Source organism: Lissotriton vulgaris, unplaced genomic scaffold, assembly GCF_964263255.1.
Source record: "Lissotriton vulgaris unplaced genomic scaffold, aLisVul1.2 SCAFFOLD_376, whole genome shotgun sequence".
Classification (NCBI taxonomy): Eukaryota; Metazoa; Chordata; class Amphibia; order Caudata; family Salamandridae; genus Lissotriton; species Lissotriton vulgaris.
In genome coordinates, this window is record NW_028248804.1 from 1,224,725 (window position 1) to 1,243,903 (window position 19,179).

The 19,179-nt window shown below is 46.6% G+C and overlaps 1 pseudogene; it reads right to left on the reverse strand.

The window, feature by feature from the left end:
* Positions 1-834: 834 nt before the first annotated feature.
* Positions 835-1,845, reverse strand: LOC147663804 (G protein-coupled receptor 35-like; annotated as a pseudogene).
* Between the last annotated feature and the right edge of the window lie 17,334 nt (positions 1,846-19,179).

Sequence of the window (19,179 nt, forward strand, 5' to 3'; positions counted from 1 at the left end):
TTGGGAAAGTGTTTGGTTGGCAGGCAGGGTGTTGAATATGCTGTGACCATATGTGGAAAAGTTTTTAGTGCTAAGCATGAGTGACAAGCCAGATGCTCTCATCTTGGCTTACACATTAGATGGCAATTTACAGGTTTATTCAGCAGGTCTCATGTTACGTGTAAAATGGATAACAAAAAGCTATTGTTTATTCTGTTTTTCTCAATCTGCATAAGACCTGTGTAGAAATGCCGTAGATGGCCTACCAGCTTTACAAGTCTTGTTAGTATGGGAAGGGTGTGAGACAAAAGAGGATGGGGGAAACATGGTACTGGGTCAAAGAAAAGAGCGGGTAGAGTGGGTGTTTCCGTGCTCAATTTGTATACACAGTGCAGCTCCAAACTCGGGGCTGTTAATACTGTTGTCAAGTGCTACACAGCCAGGAACAAGTGCTTTTAAAAAGTCCATCGATTTTAAAACACATCAAAAAGCATGTTTTAATACTATTTTTAGCAACGAACCAGAAAAGGAACCCTATTTTCTTTGTACGCAAGACAGATTGATTGTGAAACTGATCAGTGCCTTTCTCGAGTCTCGAGAATTCAAAAGAAAAATACTTAGAAAAAAGATTGTCGCTATTTTTTTTACTTTCTGTCTTTTGAATTTTTTTCCTGAAATGGTGGACACTGCCGACTTATTTCTTGTGTTGGATTTGTTTCTTTTGTTGGGTCTTTTTCTTGTTTTGAATTTCTTTCCCATTGCAGAGATTTTAAGATGAACGCAAGATGCGAAGGTGGCAGACATCATTGCAAAGCTTTTAAGGTGAATCCCAGATGCGAAGGTGGCAGACATCAATCACAGATATCTTTCTTGTGTTGGACTCAATTCTTGTGTGAGATTTATTTCTTGTTTTGGGTCTGTTTCTTGTGTTGGATTTCTTGCCTTTTGCAGATATTTTGAGGTAAAAGGAAGATGTGAAGCTTCCCAAAATTCTTTAGCCACAAAGTAATAGCAAATGACATCCAAGCAGCAGTTCAAGTGAGACATGCAAGTAGCAATGTGTATGTATGTGTGGACTCGTTGATTGATGGCACAGGACGTCCAGGAGAACCATAGGCCAAACCTGATCATTTTCCCTACATTGTCTGGCAGAAAACAAATAACAAAAACAGATAGATTGGCAGCCACTATTTGGATGGCTTTCCGAACAGATCTCTCACAATCTTCACTTTCGGTTATTTCCTCATGAGAATTCTCATTACTTGTATAGAGCAAAACCTCAGTATTAAGAAGGGCAGGAAAAACCCCAAAACAGAGGAATAGATAATTTGCTTCATAGGACGATCAACGCTTTGTTGAAAGCAATAACCACTTTCTTGTGTTGAGTTTCGTTGAGCATCGTGCACTAGTAAATAAGTGTGAGCAGAAATTACGATAAACCATAAAAAATGCACACTATACCTGCCTTGACTGGAGACCTTAAAACCTTTGCTTTCAAAGGGTGCTTAATTACTACATAACGATCAACAGCTACCACGGCAATGATCAGAATGCTCATGTATACGTTCTAAAAATAGATAAACATTAGTATGCCACACATCTCTTTTCCCAAGTTCCAAGGGATGTTGTAGGCGTACAAGCAGAAAGGAAAGGTAAAGAGCAGGCTTCAGTCAGAAATGATGAGGTTGATCATGTACACCCTGGTTTCAGTCCATTTCTTAAGCCTGAAAAAAAGACCCACAAGGCCAGTCCATTGAAGGCCAATCCAAAGATCAGCGTAGGGATGAAAATATTCAGTTGAAATAGTCTTACTGATGGCTTCAATTCCAGGCTGGTACAATTCGTTCTTGATATAGTCGCCATTTGAAGCACTGCAAAACAGAAAGATAAGAAATAAAGTAAATAAACGGTTTTGTTGTTTACAGACTATACCACACTTGGTAAAAATGATAATCACTAAATATGTCAGCCAATCACTCATTTCCAGTACTGACTGTGACTTCTTCAAGACAGCCAAAGGTTGATTTTGGTACAGGCTTTTTGTATTTAAGGTATATGTACAAGGGAAGTGGCGGAGTGAGGCGCTAGCCTCCCTGGCTTAACGCCTCACTCCGTCACTTCAGAAATGCAGGGATGCAGCATATTTACAAGAATGTGGTGCAGCCCTGCCTTTCCCCCAACGCTTGTGCTACACTTAGCAGCCTAGTGCCAACACAGGCACCCTTGCACCATAGTGCAAGGGTGTCTGCGAGCAGGGGAAGATTGTTTATGTGCAGGAAGGCCCCCCTTCCTGCACATCAACAATCTTTAAATGCCATTTTGTAACATCTATATGTGCTGCTTAACGGAGCATGCATAGAAGTTGCAAAATAGCATTTTAAAACAAGCATTTGCAATGCAATCGGTCTCGCATTTGTGAAAGTTAGAGCCACTGCCTTTGTAAATGACAATGTGTTTTACTTTTTGTTTTTTGTTTGCAGTGGAGTGATTATATTTGCAAACCACTATTGCCATTTGTATGACCTCGCAGTGCGAGAGAGCCAGAAAATTGGAAATAGGTTACGAGAGAGGAGAGGTTTAAAATAAATGACACAAATGAAAAAATGAATTAAAAAAATTGGGAAGTACATGTTGTAAAGGGTCGGGGATTATGCATGTCAGGTTCCAGTAAGGAGATCAGAGGTACACGTGTGTAGGTGCCATGAATGGAAAGTCTAGTTAAGATTTATTTTATTCTCTTAACTGACACTTATATTTAGGGAGCTTTGCGCCTGAAGTAAAATGTGTATTCCTGCCAGAAATTAATTTATCATCTTTTTGTAATGTGTAAAGTAACACTGCAGTGGATTGCTTTGCTTCCTTTGATGGGCTGTTGGTTGTGGAGACTGGATTTGATGCTCCAGTTGCGTTGTGTTTAACTACAACTTATTCCAGTCAGGGCATGCCCAAGAAACAAAAGGAAGTAAATCGTCATGCAGCAAGATGGTATAAAAAGGGAAACAAGCCCTTTGTGTGCCCTCATTAATATCATGAGCAAACATTAAGTTGCAAAGTCCTCGTTGTTTGCGTTATCTAATGTTTTCATTACATTGTGAATAAAAAGGGGTGCCGCTCGAGGCTTGGGGCACAGCTTGTTTGTCGTTTCCCTACCTGCACTCTGACTCGGGCGTGATTGAAGAAGCCCTTGGATTTTGCCTTTGGAACTCCTGCTGCTAGACGGACTCCAGTGCCGAAAAAATCACCAGGCGAGACGCGGACTGCGAGGACCAGGGGGCCAAGCAACACCTTGACAGGCCGCACCTGGTCCTCTTCCCGCCCCGCCCCCCGGCACTGAAAGCGTCTCCCGGCCCCAGCTTCGCGGGTGCCGCTCGAGGATTGGGGCACAGCTTGTTTGTCGTTTCCCTACCTGCACTATGACCACTCCTGGGCGTAGTTCGCGTAGCCGCACTCCGCGAGCTATGCGAAGATGCACTTGCACTCCGCGAACTACGCATAGCTCCACGAGCATGCGTAGTAGCTTGCTTGACCCGTTCGCAAGCCATTTTTTGTCTGCGGGAGCGCCGTGGAACTCTGGAACCTGCTCGACACCACATCTCCAGACGTCGCCTTCCTCACGGAAACATGGATGAACGCCTCCTCAGCGCCCGACATCGCCGTCGCCATCCCGGACGGATACAAGATCACCCGGAGAGACCGCATCAACGAGACAGGAGGAGGCATCGCCATCGTCCACAAGAACACCATCCGCATCACGACCAACTCAGACGACACCCTCACAGCCGCTTAACATCTTCACTTCCAGATACACACCGACCCCAAGACCACACTCAGAGGCACCCTCATCTACAGACCCCCAGGACCTCGCACACAATTCAGCGAAGACATCGCAGACTTCATCAGCCCACACGCCCTGCCTCCGCTGACTACATCCTCCTAGGGGACCTCAACTTCCACCTGGAGAACAACAACGACAACACCACCACCACCCTGCTGGACAACCTCGCCAACCTCGGACTCATGCAACTGCTGAACACCCCCACCCACTACGCCGGACACACGCTTGACCCAGTCTTCTCCTCCAGCAAGTACATCTCTTTCAGCCACTGCACCGGGCTCCACTGGACAGACCACAGCTGCGTCCACTTCAGCTTCAGAAAGACCACGACTCACCACCACCCGCAACAGGTTCCCTGCAGGAACTGGAACAAGATCACCACCGACCAGCTCACCACTGCACTGAGCCAGAACCCGCCCGCCAGCTCAACGGACCCCAACCAAGCAGCCAACAACCTCACACAGTGGATCACCAATTGCGCTCGCCCAACCAGCCTCGACCACTCGCAGTCCGCCTTCCGCACCAACCACAGCACCGAGACCGCCCTCATCGCAGCCACTGACGACATTCGAGCCCTGCTCGACAATTGGGAAACAGCGGCCCTCATCCTCCTGGACCTCTCCGCAGCATTCGATACGGTCTGCCACCGCACCCTAGTGCAGCGCCTCAGCAACATCGGAATCCAAGAGAAGGCACTGGAGTGGATCATCTCATTCCTCACGGGAAGAACCCAGAGAGTCCGCCTCCCCCGGTACAGATCCAAGGCCATCGAAGTCATATGCGGCGTACCACAAGGATCATCACTCAGCCCCACTCTCTAAAACGTCTACATGAGCCCCCTCGCAGCCATCGTACGCCAACCCAACCTCAACATCATCTCCTACGTCGACGACACCCAGCTGATCCTCTCCCTCACCAATGACCCAGGAACCGCCAGAACCAACCTACACGAAGGGATGAAAGACGTAGTCGAGTGGATGAGGAACAGCCGCCTGAAACTGAACTCAGACAAGATGGAAGTCCTCATCCTTGGATCATCACCCTCCGCCTGGGACGACTCCTGGTGGCCCCCTGCCCTGGGCAGCGCACCCAAACTAACGGACCACGCACGCAACCTGGGCTTCATCCTGGACTCCTCAATCTCGATGACCAGACAAGTCAACGCCGTCTCATCATCATGCTTCAACATCCTACGCATGCTCCGAAAGATCTTCCCATGGCTCGCCACCGAAACCAGGAAGACGGTCACACAGGCACTCTTCACCAGCCGACTGGACTACGGAAACACCCTCTATACCGGAACCACAGCCAAACTCCAGAAAAGACTCTAACACATCCAGAACGCCTCCGCACGACTCATCTTGGACATCCCCCGACACAGCCACATCTCCGGACACCTGAGAGACCTTCACTGGCTCCCCGTCAGCAAGAAAATCACGTTCCAACTCCTCACCCACGCACACAAGGCCCTCCACGACCTGGGCCCCAGGTACCTCAACAACCGCCTGACCTTCTACACTCCCACCCGCCAGCTACGATCGACCAGCCACGCCCTCGCCGCCGTGCCACGCATCCGAAGATCCACCATGGGAGGAAGATCCTTCTCCTACCTGGCAGCCAAGACTTGGAACTCCCTCCCCATCCACCTCCGCCTGACCCAAGACCACCTCTGCTTCAGGAAGCAACTCAAGACATGGTTGTTCGAGCAGTAGCGGACCCCCCTCCCCCAAGTGCCTTGAGACCCTCTGGGTGAGTAGCGTGCTATACCAATATCCTGATTGATTGATTGATTGCCTGCATGCTCGGGATGTGTAGCGCGCGAAGTTACCCATGAGGTTTGTCCTGCCCGCTCGCGTCCCCTTATTTCCGGTCACTACTAACGTGTTCGCGAGTTATTCTGTGCCAGATTGCAGTTTCTGCGTGTTCGGCAACTCGATCTTACCGACAAGCATCCTCGCGCACGCGAAAATGCTATTGAGCGCGCGAGAACTACGCTACGCAGCAGTTTGCGGAGTATTCAACAACTTCGCGTTCTCCGCGGAGCGCGGAGTTGCCGAAACTCCGCAAACTCCGCGAACGGAGCGTAGTTCTTCGCTCAGGGTTAACTATGACTCGGGCGTGATTGAAGAAGCCCTTGGATTTTGCCTTTGGAACTCCTGCTGCTAGACGGACTCCAGTGCCGAAAAAATCACCGGGCGAGACGCGGGACTGCGAGGACCAGGGGGCCAAGCAACACCTTGACAGGCCGGACCTGGTCCTCTTCCCGCCCCGTCCCCCGGCCAACGCCCAATTCTTGGGAAGCATAAATCTATTCTGCGGCTCCCGCATCGCGGGACGCACACGGGACGAAGCGCGGGGCTAAGCCCGGGCAAAGGGCGGGCCGTTTGAGGCCGTTCGAGAACGGACGAGACCGGGACTGGTCCATCCCCTTTTGCTCTTGTTATCATTTCTCACTATCTCCTTTTGCCTCCCTAATCATCGGACAACGACTGCTAGAGAGACAAGGAGCAAGAGCACGCTGGCAGCCGGACCAGCAAAAGGTACTCTGGACACTTATTTTGTTAAAGCGGGTCTCTCCTGATTGATGAAATTACGGTTCTTGAAAGGCGTATATCCCAGGAAATTGAATGGGTGAAAAGATCCTCTTTAGGCCCTATAGCTCATACTAGGACACCTGAAAACAGACTAGAACGTATTGAGCCAGATAATGGGGAAAATGGGGCCAATTTTACCCTTCACAATACTGACAGCAATGCGAGTAGTCCTGATGAGTTAAGGTTACTAGCCCTACCCAGGTCCCAAGAACACCCCCCTCCCCCCACACCTTCTGTCACTATAATTAACACGGTTGACACTAACAGTATAGCTAGCGATCCTACACAGGGGGAAAGGGAAGGAGCTATACCAAAGAGGAAACGAGGGGCAAAAAATGCAGGGGGGCGCAAGGCAAAAATTGCAAAGTGCAACCCAGTAATTGTGGGCAACAAGCAGGATTCAATCAATAAGGGACCCGCACAGCCGGATTATACCCAGGCACCACCTATCACAAATTCATCCCCACAGGCATTAGATAATGTAAATCTTCCTCGCCCAAATGTAACCAATGGCGACGATGACATTACTATGTCCAACATTGGCGCTCTTTTGAAGTTACTAATAATCCCCCTAGAAGCACGCCTAATAAAGATTGAGGCCAGGCTTGTGATTATAGAGAAAGCAACGGTGCAATTAGCGGACACTTACAAAAAAGATAGTGAGGTAGCTAGAGGAGGGGTGGGACTTAGGAACAAGAAGACTACATTAGAGCCTCCAGTGAAGGATGGTAATTTAGCTCCCGTAATATTACAAATTCAGCAGCCCATACCACATACTGCTACACCTCAGCCAACTGACTGCGCCGTACCTCCCAGTAACACAGAGAGGAAAGCTACAGTTACACAGGGAGTACATGTCACCACTAAAAAAAGTAGGCCAGTGAACTGGCCACCGGAGGCGAGTCCATATACAGTCATTCTAGCTGGCACCCCCGAGCTAAAACCTGATTACAAAGAACCTGTTGTTGCGTTAAAAAATAAGGTGGTTATTTAGCTTAGTACATACAGACCTCTTCCCCATGGAGTATCGAGCGAGGTACTTATGGTAAGGAGAGTCCCATGGTTAGGTAACTCAAGGAAATCAATCACCGGAGATTGTGTCCTAATTAATTTTAGGGATCCCAGGACCGTCTCCCATATATCCAGATGGTCGCATCCGGACCAGGGGATATCTATTCAGGCCCTACCCCTATCCCTTTTCTACCCACCAACGGCGTGGACACACGAGGAGGTGGGATGGGAAACAATTTCTAGGAGGGGGAAAGGATGGGTCGGCAGAGAGAGAGGAGCCTTCCACCATTCTAGACCTCAGCATTTTGCCCACTTTCCGACATTTAACAGGTATAGCTGTTTAGACATGGTCCCAAAAAAGGAAAAATTACCCACCCCACTGAACTTTGTGATAATTTCCAGGGGGAGAGTCACCGGGACGTGCAAAAAAATACCAAGGCGGTTCAATTGATTACTGTAGGGCCTCGATCCGTTTTGACAGATATTATAGTCGACCAGGAATTATTGCCAAGTCTATGTGAGACAGGCACTCCGCCACTCAAAACCACGGATCACAGATCACCCTTTTTAAAGATATTATCGTGGAATGTGGCCGGCCTGGGGAACAAATTGATCTGCCCGGATTGGAGCTTATTTATAGAGGGTATGGAGATATGTATGTTTCAAGAAACCTGGGCGAGAGAGGATGTCTATCGTCCAGGGTTCGCGACATTCCCCATCCCGGCGAAATGGGGGGGAAAGGGGCGCCCCTCAGGAGGTCTCGCAATGTGGGTGGTGGTCGACCTGGGTTGCAAAGCCAGATTACTTGACACAGCCTCGGAGGATATTCTGGGGATCTTGTTGGAGTGGCCTAACCTGAGCAGACTGGCCGTGGTAAATGTTTACTCTAGGCCGGTAAACATCACAAAGGAGTCGCGTACCATCGATGAACTATCAGTTTTCATCAGCAACATCCCCCAGGGTACACCCTTTTTGATAGGAGGGGACTTAAATTGCCATTTTGAGCCTCTCCTAGGCCTACTGGATGGACTTTCCCTTGAGGAGGATGTAGTGTGATCTGTACCCCCTATGTCAGCCCCCCCCAGAGCTTGGACCCCTCTTGCCATCCAGATCACTACCATAACCCTGAAACATGCTGTGCGGGCGTGCAATGGACGTATAAACTCCGACATCCCCCCAAATGCACATATAATAGAGTGGGTAGAGAGTCTAGACTGGACTACATGTTGGTCCAACTCGCTTTGTGGTCGCATATTATTGATTTTAAGGTGATTCCAAGGGAAGACAGCGACCATAATGCGCTCGAACTGGAATATGCACTCACCGGCTTAGATGATAGAGGGGTAGCGGCAGCCGCACCAGCATCTGCGCTGACACTGATGAACAATAGACTGAGAGTGAGGTGGGAAAAGCTAGCAGTGAATGCAGAGAAGATTTCAGGGCTTTATGCCCGGGTCATCCCCACACTGGACAAGGTGTGTGCAATAATGGAGCTTGCCAGCACCCAGGATATACATGAGCAACTGTGGTTGGCGCACAAGGATCTCATTAAGTCCGTAGCGGAAGTCCTATTTACCACAGGAAAGAGTGGGGACGGCTGTTCCAACCGCCCCACTTGGTATAACGCTGCATGCCGTAAGACAAAATCAGACCTGCTGTTTTCAATTAAGGCGGGTACAGAAAGGTCTGAGACTCAGGCCAGAAGGAGGGATTACAAGCGCTTGGTCACCCACGCAAAGAGTAAATGGGAACAGGAGAAGTGGGAAAATCTCGCCACCTTATTAGTTGGCAGGGATTCTCGCAAATGCTGGAGCATTGTCAATACGGGGTCTGAGGAGCCAGTTTCGGCTATCGAACCTAATATTTCAGCAGAGGCTTGGCAGGACCATGTCCAGTCTCTTTATATGGTTGATGATGGGGGTCCAAATCAACCACAACCGACCATTAGTGGCTTACCAGAAGGGGAACTCTTTACCGAGATGGAGGTGCGAGCCGCCATTGCAGGGCTGAAACCAGGCAAAGCGCCTGGACTAGACGGTTTACCTGGCGACTTATTTAAGCAGGAGCCTGACGTATGGGCCCCTTACTTGGTATTGATATTTAATGCTGTCCTGAGGGGTATGGAGGTCCCGAGTACTTGTCTGGGTGCAGAGATTGTGCCGATATTTAAGAAGGGGTCACCTCAGCTCACAGCCATCTACAGGCCCATCAGCCTCATAGACCTACCCCAGAAAATATTTGGTAGGCTGATACTTGACCGTATTCAAAGTTGGATAGAGGAATCTGCAATTTTGAGCCCTACCAGGCAGGCCTTAGAAAGGGGGTCTCAACCATGGACCAGATTTTTCATTTAAATCTTCTGTTTTGGAAGACAGTGGTAATCGAAGGTGGCAGTTTGTACACAGTATTTGTGGACTTATGAGCCGCCTTCGATTTAGTGCCCAGAGCTCGACTATGGACTGTGTTGACGGAGTTGGGCATTCGAGCCGATATCCTTTCGATCTTAATAAGATTGCATCAGGGGAATTTTGCACGTGTCAGGTGCGGCAGGAACGGGGCACTTTCTGGAAGATTCCCCATTGACAGGGGGATGAGACAGAGTTGTGTGCTTGCACCGACCCTGTTCTGCCTCTTTGTCAACGGGGTAATCGCCCATTTGACTAGGATAGGTGACATCGATGCTCCAAAGCTCAACAGCAGCAGGGTGCCCGCCATTATGTTTGCGGACGATACCCTGCTGTTGTCCAATTCTCCTATGGGAATACAACGGGTCTTGGATGGGTTCTCGATTTTTTGCGTGGAGCGGGGGCTTGTGATCAATGCCCTTAAAACTAAATATATGATTCTCAACCCCCCCTCCTCAACACGCCCCAATCCCACTATAGGCACTCTGCGACTTGAGAGGGTATCCAGTATTGAATATCTCCGGGTGAATATTAACCAAAATATGACCTGGGACATGCACCGGAACAAGGCGAACATGAAATTAGCACAGTTAGCGGGTGGAATTTGCAGGATGGTAAGTAGGTCAACCTACAAACCCCTTGGTCCTGTGCTTCAAATTTATAAAATGCAGGCAAGGGGGGCAGTCACCTACGGGGGGAATTGTGGGGTCACATACCAGCCCAAAACCTGTTGTCCACTGAAAATAAATTTTTTAGGCAGCTGGTAGCTCTACCCTCAAGCACCCCACTTCTCCCGATGAGGCTAGATCTGGGTCTAGGACCAATTACAGAGGAGTTGGGACTTTAACCAATTACTTTCTGGCGTCGAATTTGGAGTATGCCTGAACTTATGGATTACAGGACTGAGCTCCAAGAGATCCTATCTTTACCAAATGCTACACACATTCCCTGGTTGAGATACATTAAACAAACTTGTGAGAGCCTAGGAAGACCAGAACTATGGCTAGACCCGGGAAATGCATGCTATAGGATCCCACTTAAACTCCTCTCAAGGGATTTCTACGAGCGAAATTTACTTGCATTAGTAGAGAGTACACAGGAGGGGTCCCTTACTAATTTGTTTATCAAATTTAAAGACTCATACTATATAGAGCACGTCCTTGATGGCATTAGTCCCGTTTTGACCATGAAATTGTTTCTGCAGTGGCGATACGGCACACTCCCCCTCAGGGCATTTGCCAAACGCTGGGGTCAGCCCTCGCCCACAGAACAGTGCCCGGTATGCACACATCCTCAGGAAAATGATTTGCATATCATATTTTTCTGCAATGCTTACCATAGATCTAGGAAGCACTGGCTTATCCCACTTTTAAAAAACCTAGGTTTTAGACATCATCTTACAGCATACAAAATTTTAAAGACGGAATTATCATCCCCGATTGTGTTTGCGGTGGCAAAATTCCTAACAGGGATGTGGCACACCCGCACTCGTTATATAAAGTCAGTCACTGATTCGTGATTAATGAAATGTACTGTTGACTTTTAATCACAATGCACTGCAATTCCTTTAAAATGTTTACTGTAAGGTTTTATAATCCTTGTTTTATTTGCTATCGATTGTAAGTTGATTTTAAATTGTATGTATATCTTTTATGATCTAAGTAGATCGAAATAAAGATTGAAATGAATGAATATAAAATGTAGTTAATGCACTGTGAATGCAGGGAGTGTGTACTATTTTCTGTATCCGATTGAAAGAACCAACTGTGGCTTGACAGTAGAATTAATCTGGTGTACAGAGGCAATCTGTGCCCTGTGGTGTCATGTGAATGCTGGTGTGTCATGTGCATAGCGTGCTGAACCTGGACTGACTGAAAGAGATATTATCCCAGCCAGTGTGAGTGGAAGTTGATACTTAAGTAGCACTGAACATTTACTGCCGGAAACAGTGTGGTTCTTAAACTGGCGTGTAGAGTAATTGCAAATTATGTGGTTTACATGGTGCCAGTCAATATTAAAAATTATTGGCCCACTGGCTTACGAGCTCGAGCCTCTCTTTAGGACTATAATATAGATAAAGTAATACAAGTAAAAGTATAAACTTGCCACAAAGCACATTGACGTGCCTTCCCAGTCACCTCCCCCACACCCTTATAGTTCTTCCCTCCAGCTTACTCATTAAATAAATAGTACACATGTGAGGCCTTTCTTAGTAACCTTTCTTCTGAAGCAGAGCACTGACACTGCAACTGAATAAGCAAGTTATTTCCTTTGTTCGCTTGAGTGTCAAAGGCTAGGTGAGCTGCTGTGCCTAAATTGAAACACTACAACTAATGGATTTACCAATCTGAAAGAGACAATTAGTTATAGATTCCTTACCATAGAATTACCCGCATGTGTCAGGCTGGATCCAGACAATTTTTTCATCAGAAGGACCCCTGAGTGTTGAAAGGTGGCGTCGGTTGGCCCCGCGTTTGTCGTTGGCGTCGTGGTCGCCGGGATGACGTTGTGGTAGCTACTCAGACACCGCCCTAACGCGCTGACGTCAGTTCTTCCTATTTCCACGCCAGCCAGCTCAGATCTGGAGAGACCGGTACCTCCAGTCACTCTTTGACTGACTTTTTGCTGACTTTGTTGACATCGATTTTGAGTCTTCAACTCCTAGTGCACGTCAGGAATTCCAATTTCAAAGCTTGCAGCTCCTGCAGCCAGCTGAGGTTGGTGACGGATTTGCACCGCATGTGCTTGTTTTGCTTGAAGCGTGACCATGACCCTAAGTCATGTTCGACTGCTAGACTATGAATCCGAAGTCTTTGCGAGAGAGGCCTGAAAGCTTCTCGAGGCCCGGCAGTTGGCTCCACGCCGTTCGAGCTACCGGTCGAGTGGGAGGTCGAGGGACCAGTCACGGAGCCACCACCACCAGTCTTCTTGAAAGTCTTTGCACTTCTCAGGTAAGTCGAAGGACAAGAAGAAGTCGAAGAATCACCATTGCTCTTTGACTTCTCCAGGCCGGCTGACGCGACGAGGGATGCAGGTGGTGCCCCTCCCGTTGCTCTGAGTGTGGAGCTCGAAAGTGTCAACTCCAAGATTCCCCCCATTCACGGGACCTTTTCCCACCTGCCATGCGTGTATTGCAGGCTGGCGCTGCTTATCGCTGATTTCCTCATCGCGCTTCGGCCCATCGCATGTTTTTCTGCGTTGAGGTTTATGTTGTTATCTCGGTCAAGGTGGTTGTATCACGGACATTGCGTTTTTGGCAAACTATGGCATGGTACCGTGGTGTTGTGCATTCCACATAAACACAGGTTATTTTCCTGCGATGGGTTATGATGTGTAAAGTTGCGTTATCATTTTCTGGTGATATTTAGCGCACGTTCTTGTGAATATACCCTTTTGTAGTAAGTTAGGATGTTAGACAGTGTCAAATGCAGCTGATACATGAAGAAGTAAAAAGGCAGCTACTATGTTTTTATGCACTTTGCAGATAGACATGAAGGGATGCGCTACTTGTTTTCACCGGATTCCTGCTTTCCTTTCTGCCACCGATATTGCTTCCTCACCTTTGTGCCACCAAGGGACCTTGTGGCGAAGCCCTCCCAGTGTCCAAATCATCATCACCTCCTCTCCCGCAGACTGCCGGGGTACTACAACCCCCAGAAGGCAGTGCGGCCGCGGGAGATCTGCCGCAAGAGGACCAGCTCCACCTACAAAAGCACTGGTGAGCACCCGCGGCGCGGGACGCGCTATTTGTTTTCACCGGATTCCTGCTTTCCTTTCTGCCACCCATATTGCTTTCTCACCTTTGAGCCGCCAAGGGACCTTGTGACGAAGCCCTCCCAGTGTCCAAATCATCACCACCTCCTCTCCCGCGGACCGCGGGGGCACTACAACCCCCAGAAGGCAGTGCGGCCCCGCGAGATCTGCGGCAAGAGGACCAGCCTGGCCCGGACATAGGGCGGGCCCGTCATTGCCAGGAAGAGGCAGGGCTGGGCCCTCCACTGACAATTTGGGACCTTGATAAGGGAGAGGCATTGTGCAGGACTGCCCAAAGACTGTGAGTGACTTGTATCCCATACATTATTACACTGCCTCCCTAGACCTTGCATATAGCCAAGTTCTGAGCTGGGATGGTGCAGTGAGCTAAAAAACGGTGATGGATCAAGCCCTGATCTTTGGACTGGGTAAGAGTGGTCTGCTTAATTCAGACACTCTGCTCATCACCACCCCCTTTTCTGAATCATCCCTAGAAACTTGGCATATATTATCTTTCCTCATATATGAAATATAAACTACTGCCCTTATTGTGCACTCCACCCTGAATAACATGTAACCGTGATTTTTAACACATTTTTAGTTAGCATTTCTGACCAGTTTTTTAACTTGTTTATATGTAGTATTGTATGTAGGTGTGATAGAGGACCTGACTTGCTGCTCGTTTAGTGGAACTATACTGTATTGTCCTATTCTAGCGTATTTTGCACATTTTACGTGTCCTGGACTGTTATAATTAGAGCGTTTTTTGTACATTTCTGTATTTTGCTGCTTGCGAATATAGCACTTTAGCCCTGTACCCCTTTTCCTTGCGTAATTTGCACATTGCTTGTGTAGGGTGCAGTATAAGTAAAGCGCTCTTTTTGCACATTTTGATACTCCGTCTTTTGCTGATCTGGCACATTATCCCTGTACCCTTTTTCCCTGCGTAATTTGCACATTGCTTGCGTAGTGTGCAGTTACAAGCAAAAGTGCTCTTTTGCATATCCTGGTACCCTGCCGCTCGCTAATTTGGCACTTTAGCCCTGTACCCATGTCCTGCATATCTTGCACATTGCTTGCATAGTCTGCTGTAATAATTTAAGTATCTCGTGTACATTCTGGTATCTTGCTGCTTGTCAACTGGCACCTTAGCCCTGCACCCCCTTTTCTAGCCCAATTTGTTAACGTGCTCCTTTCTATATTGGGGAACTTTGTTGTATGCCTATTGTTATATTATTTCCATCCAAGGATAATTTTGTAAAATTCGTTCATTAGTAGTGTGCTGCCCTATTTTAGCTAAACTGACTGTAGGGTAGGTAACATTGTATAAATACAAATCATTGGAAAAAGGAAGAATGTTTCTACCCCCAGTACTAATATAGAAACAGGAGGTCGGGATGGACAACAGTCGTTAATGACGTACTTAAAAGGGGCTATGGGTGCAATTGAGGAACAAATAATATCGGTTGAAGAGACATTATCACAGGATAGACTGTGTAATGATTTCCAAGCAGGTTCCGCAGGAGCGTCAGGAATCCGGAGAGTAATCCTCAGCCATCCCCTACGGCCTTTCGACTCTATCAAACACTAGAGTATCGAATGGCTCGCCAGGGGAAAACAGGGAAACAAAACAAGGAAAGTTTGGGGAAGACAATAGAGCTTGGCAGTGGAATTCAGAATGGACGCTTGGTAACAGGCAGGCTGTAAAGGAAGAAATGTATTACTTTCTATACTTGATAACCACACCATATATGTACACAATGTCTATTATACACATTTGACCACCACCTACCACAATTAAACGTCTGGACTGTAGGACATATTGGAAGGGTAGAATAAGGTGTTCGTTTTCTGTTGCAAAACAAGACAAAAGATAGTAAAACTCTTTCCCAATCTATGCTATTAAGTGTAAGCACATAATGTGTAATTCTCACTCTGTTATTCTTTGGAGTAAACTGGTAGAACATCCAATTCTTCTGTAAGTCTAGATACGAGTTTGTGAGCCTCTACCATGTATCTTGCATCAGGTTATCTGTCATACAATAAATACAATTAGGTCTCCGCTCACGTAAACCTCCAGGTATATAGTAAGAAAAGGCAGCGCACAGCGCTGTTACCGTGTTTCTTTGCACAGGAACTTCAAAATCACACCACACTCTGGTCCACGCAAGAGCCCCAAAAATATGCATACAATGGGAGTCAGCATCAGGCGGGAATCAAAATGTAGAATAGGCTGGCAGTGCCCAGCCGGATAGCGGAGAGAATCCCGGCTGCCCAGCGAAGCACCAGGGAATTGGGAGAATGGACTCTAACTCTCTAAATGAGCTTAGCGGTGCCCAGCAGGATGGCGGGCAATAGACCCGGCCGCCGGGCGGAGCACCTGAAATAGGAGAGAAATGGCAAGCTGTACCCGGCCGGATGGTGGGGAGAATCCCGGCCGCCGGGCGGGGCACAAGTAAAGGGGGAAATGTCAAATGTGGAAAGAGAACCAATACGGACAATACCGTAAATGCGGACGTCAGGAAGGGTAGACGTCAAGGTGACAGCAAAACAGAAAGTACGGCACAAAGGTAGAAGCCACACGAAAACACCCTCACACAGGAGGCAGGAACCAAACAGGAAGAATAACCGACCAACAGGAAACCGGAAGTCAGGCAAAACAATTCGGGAAGGAACCCACAGCAGAACGGGCTAGACGCAAGAACGCAAAGCGGCGTTCCGATGTTGTACGCGTCTTTAAATAGTGTCCTGCCATTAAAGCTACAGTACGAGAGGGATGTCAGTGCATGACAGATTGTCCCTACCGGTAGATTCAAGTCCAGGGGAAGATGTCCGATGTACTCAAGATCAGCTGTCAAACCCAGGGGTAATTAAAACAGGTGTAAAAACGGGTGTGTCTTGGATGTCTCCGATCAGACTGAGGTATCTGACTCCGAGCAAGTGATTGAGCCCCCAAATAAAACATCGAAAAACACCTATTGAATAAGGGGATTCAACAGGGGACTGAAGAACCGAATAGAAATTTGACTAATAACAAAAAAATCAGGTAAAATAAGGAAAAGCACCAGCAAGACATATAAGATAATGAAACAGGTGGGTGATGAGTTTGATAAGACCGGACTCCTTAAGGGCGATTATAGAAAGGAGTTGTGTAATATAACAAAAACACTGGATAAATTGTACACTTTCTAACAGGCACCCTGGGAAAAATCTTTCAAAATATGGAGGTGATCGAGACCCAACTAAAAAAAAGAACACACAGAGCTATAATGTAAATACTAGTTGCCCATCTGCACCTGGTAGGCTATATCAACCATTAAACCCTGTTATTGCTTGTGTGAATGGCCCTGAAAGCATGACGCCTCAGGTAAACCTGACAATATCATTAATAATAATAACACTGCCTGTCTAGTAACCCAGAGTCAGGGCCTGGAACTGAAAATGACCAAGGGGTCCGAGAAGAAACAAATAATAGAGAAGGTTACACCTAAGAATTATAATAAAAACGGAAGCCACCTTGATCTGCCACCGGCTGCATCGCCCTATGTAATCGTGATAGCAAATGTCCCTTTATTGCTGAAGCAGCCTATGAATCTTGGGAAACGTTTCGAAATGAATCCCTCTCATGGCTAGGGAATAAGACGGGCCTGCATGAAGCTCTCTTCTCAAATTTTAAAATGGTACGCCGTGTAAGTTGGGTAGGCAATAAAGGGAAAACGGCGGAGGGGGATTGTATTGTCTAACGTTCAGAGACACTAGACTCATCCATGCAATATTGACTAGGACAGGAAAAACATCTATTGCTGAGAAAGAAATGTGTGTACTTCCTCTGGTTTATTTCTACATTCCTTTAGATTTTCAAAGACAGTGCACCCATCCTGGGTGGAATTATAGACCATGGGGGAATCCTTTTAACGTGGATGTCCACAATAGATTTGAACCTCTATCATCACTAGGGAATGTCGATTGACTAAAGCTGCTTGACCCTAGAGGGGGTAGTAAGGACCGCATGCTAACTAATGGCCCGCCGGCTGTAACGTGGGCAGAGAACAGGGCTATAGATGTGCCCTTACTGCAAGGTAGCGTGAACAATCCTCATGAGAGTGATATAGTGATTGATACTGAGGCACTTACCAAACTTAATATCAATCAACAAGGAGATGCTGACCCAGAAAATGCGATTCATATAACGGAACATTTTGCTGATAGTATCCCTATAACTGATACAAATAATGCAAACCTGGAGCCATCTGATAGATTACAATCTTTGTCAGGGAAAGAACACTGTACATTATTGTTTTGGAACACTGCAGACTTGGCAGCTAAAATTCAGGACCGAGCATGGCTGAAAGTCGTGAATGAGCACTCGTTAATTTGCCTGCAAGAGACCTGGCAAATTAGTGAGTTGCACATGGAGGAGTTTAGGACGGATGTACCATGTTACAACGCATACTATTACGACTACCTACCATTACAACTCAACTTTTACAACGCAAAAACTTTTACAACGCATGTATTTACAATGCATTTTTTTACAACGCAGGTACCTTTACAACGCATACCATTACAACGTAAGTATTGGTAAGTATATATTATTTTAATATTCGTAAATTAATTTTTTAATAAAACATTTAATGTTATTTAATCTAATTCAATATCAATTAATTAATTTAATTTAATTTTAATTTTAATTTATTTTTACCCTGTACCCCTGTACCCCAAAAACTAAAAACTGACCCTGAACCCCAAAAATACCCCTTTACCCAAAAACTAAAAACTGACCCTGAACCCCAAAAATACCCCTTTACCCAAAAACTAAAAACTGACCCTGAACCCTAAAAATACCCCTTTACCCAAAAACTAAAAACTGACCCTGAACCCTAAAAATACCCCTTTACCCAAAAACTAAAAACTGACCCTGAACCCTAAAAATACCCCTTTACCCAAAAACTAAAAACTGACCCTGAACCCTAAAAATACCCCTTTACCCAAAAACTAAAAACTGACCCTGAACCCTAAAAATACCCCTTTACCCAAAAACTAAAAACTGACCCTGAACCCTAAAAATACCCCTTTACCCAAAAACTAAAAACTGACCCTGAACCCTAAAAATACCCCTTTACCCCAAACATATAACATTTAAAATATAATTATATTCTTACCAATACTTGCGTTGTAATGGTATGCGTTGTAAAGGTGCCTGCGTTGTAAAAAAATGCGTTGTAAATACATGCGTTGTAAAAGTTTTTGCGTTGTAAAAGTTGAGTTGTAATGGTAGGTAGTCGTAAAAGTTGCGTTGAAACGGGTGTATACCGTTTAGGACCTATAATACCCCAGCACTCCCTAGTAAAGCTGGCAGACCTAAAGGTGGGCTATGTACCTACATTTCGAATCTGCTGAGTATTGAGAAATTGACGTTCGCAAAAAAACTGCGATTTTTATCAGATTGTGAATATACTGCCGAAGGGAGTGGGCTGTCTGATAATTAATAATTTTTATAATGATATGTCGAAAGACATGATATTGAGTGTTCTAAATCAACTGCAAAGGGACCTGAGAAAAATTCAGGAGAGGCCTAAAGGGGAACTGTGCTTCATATGGG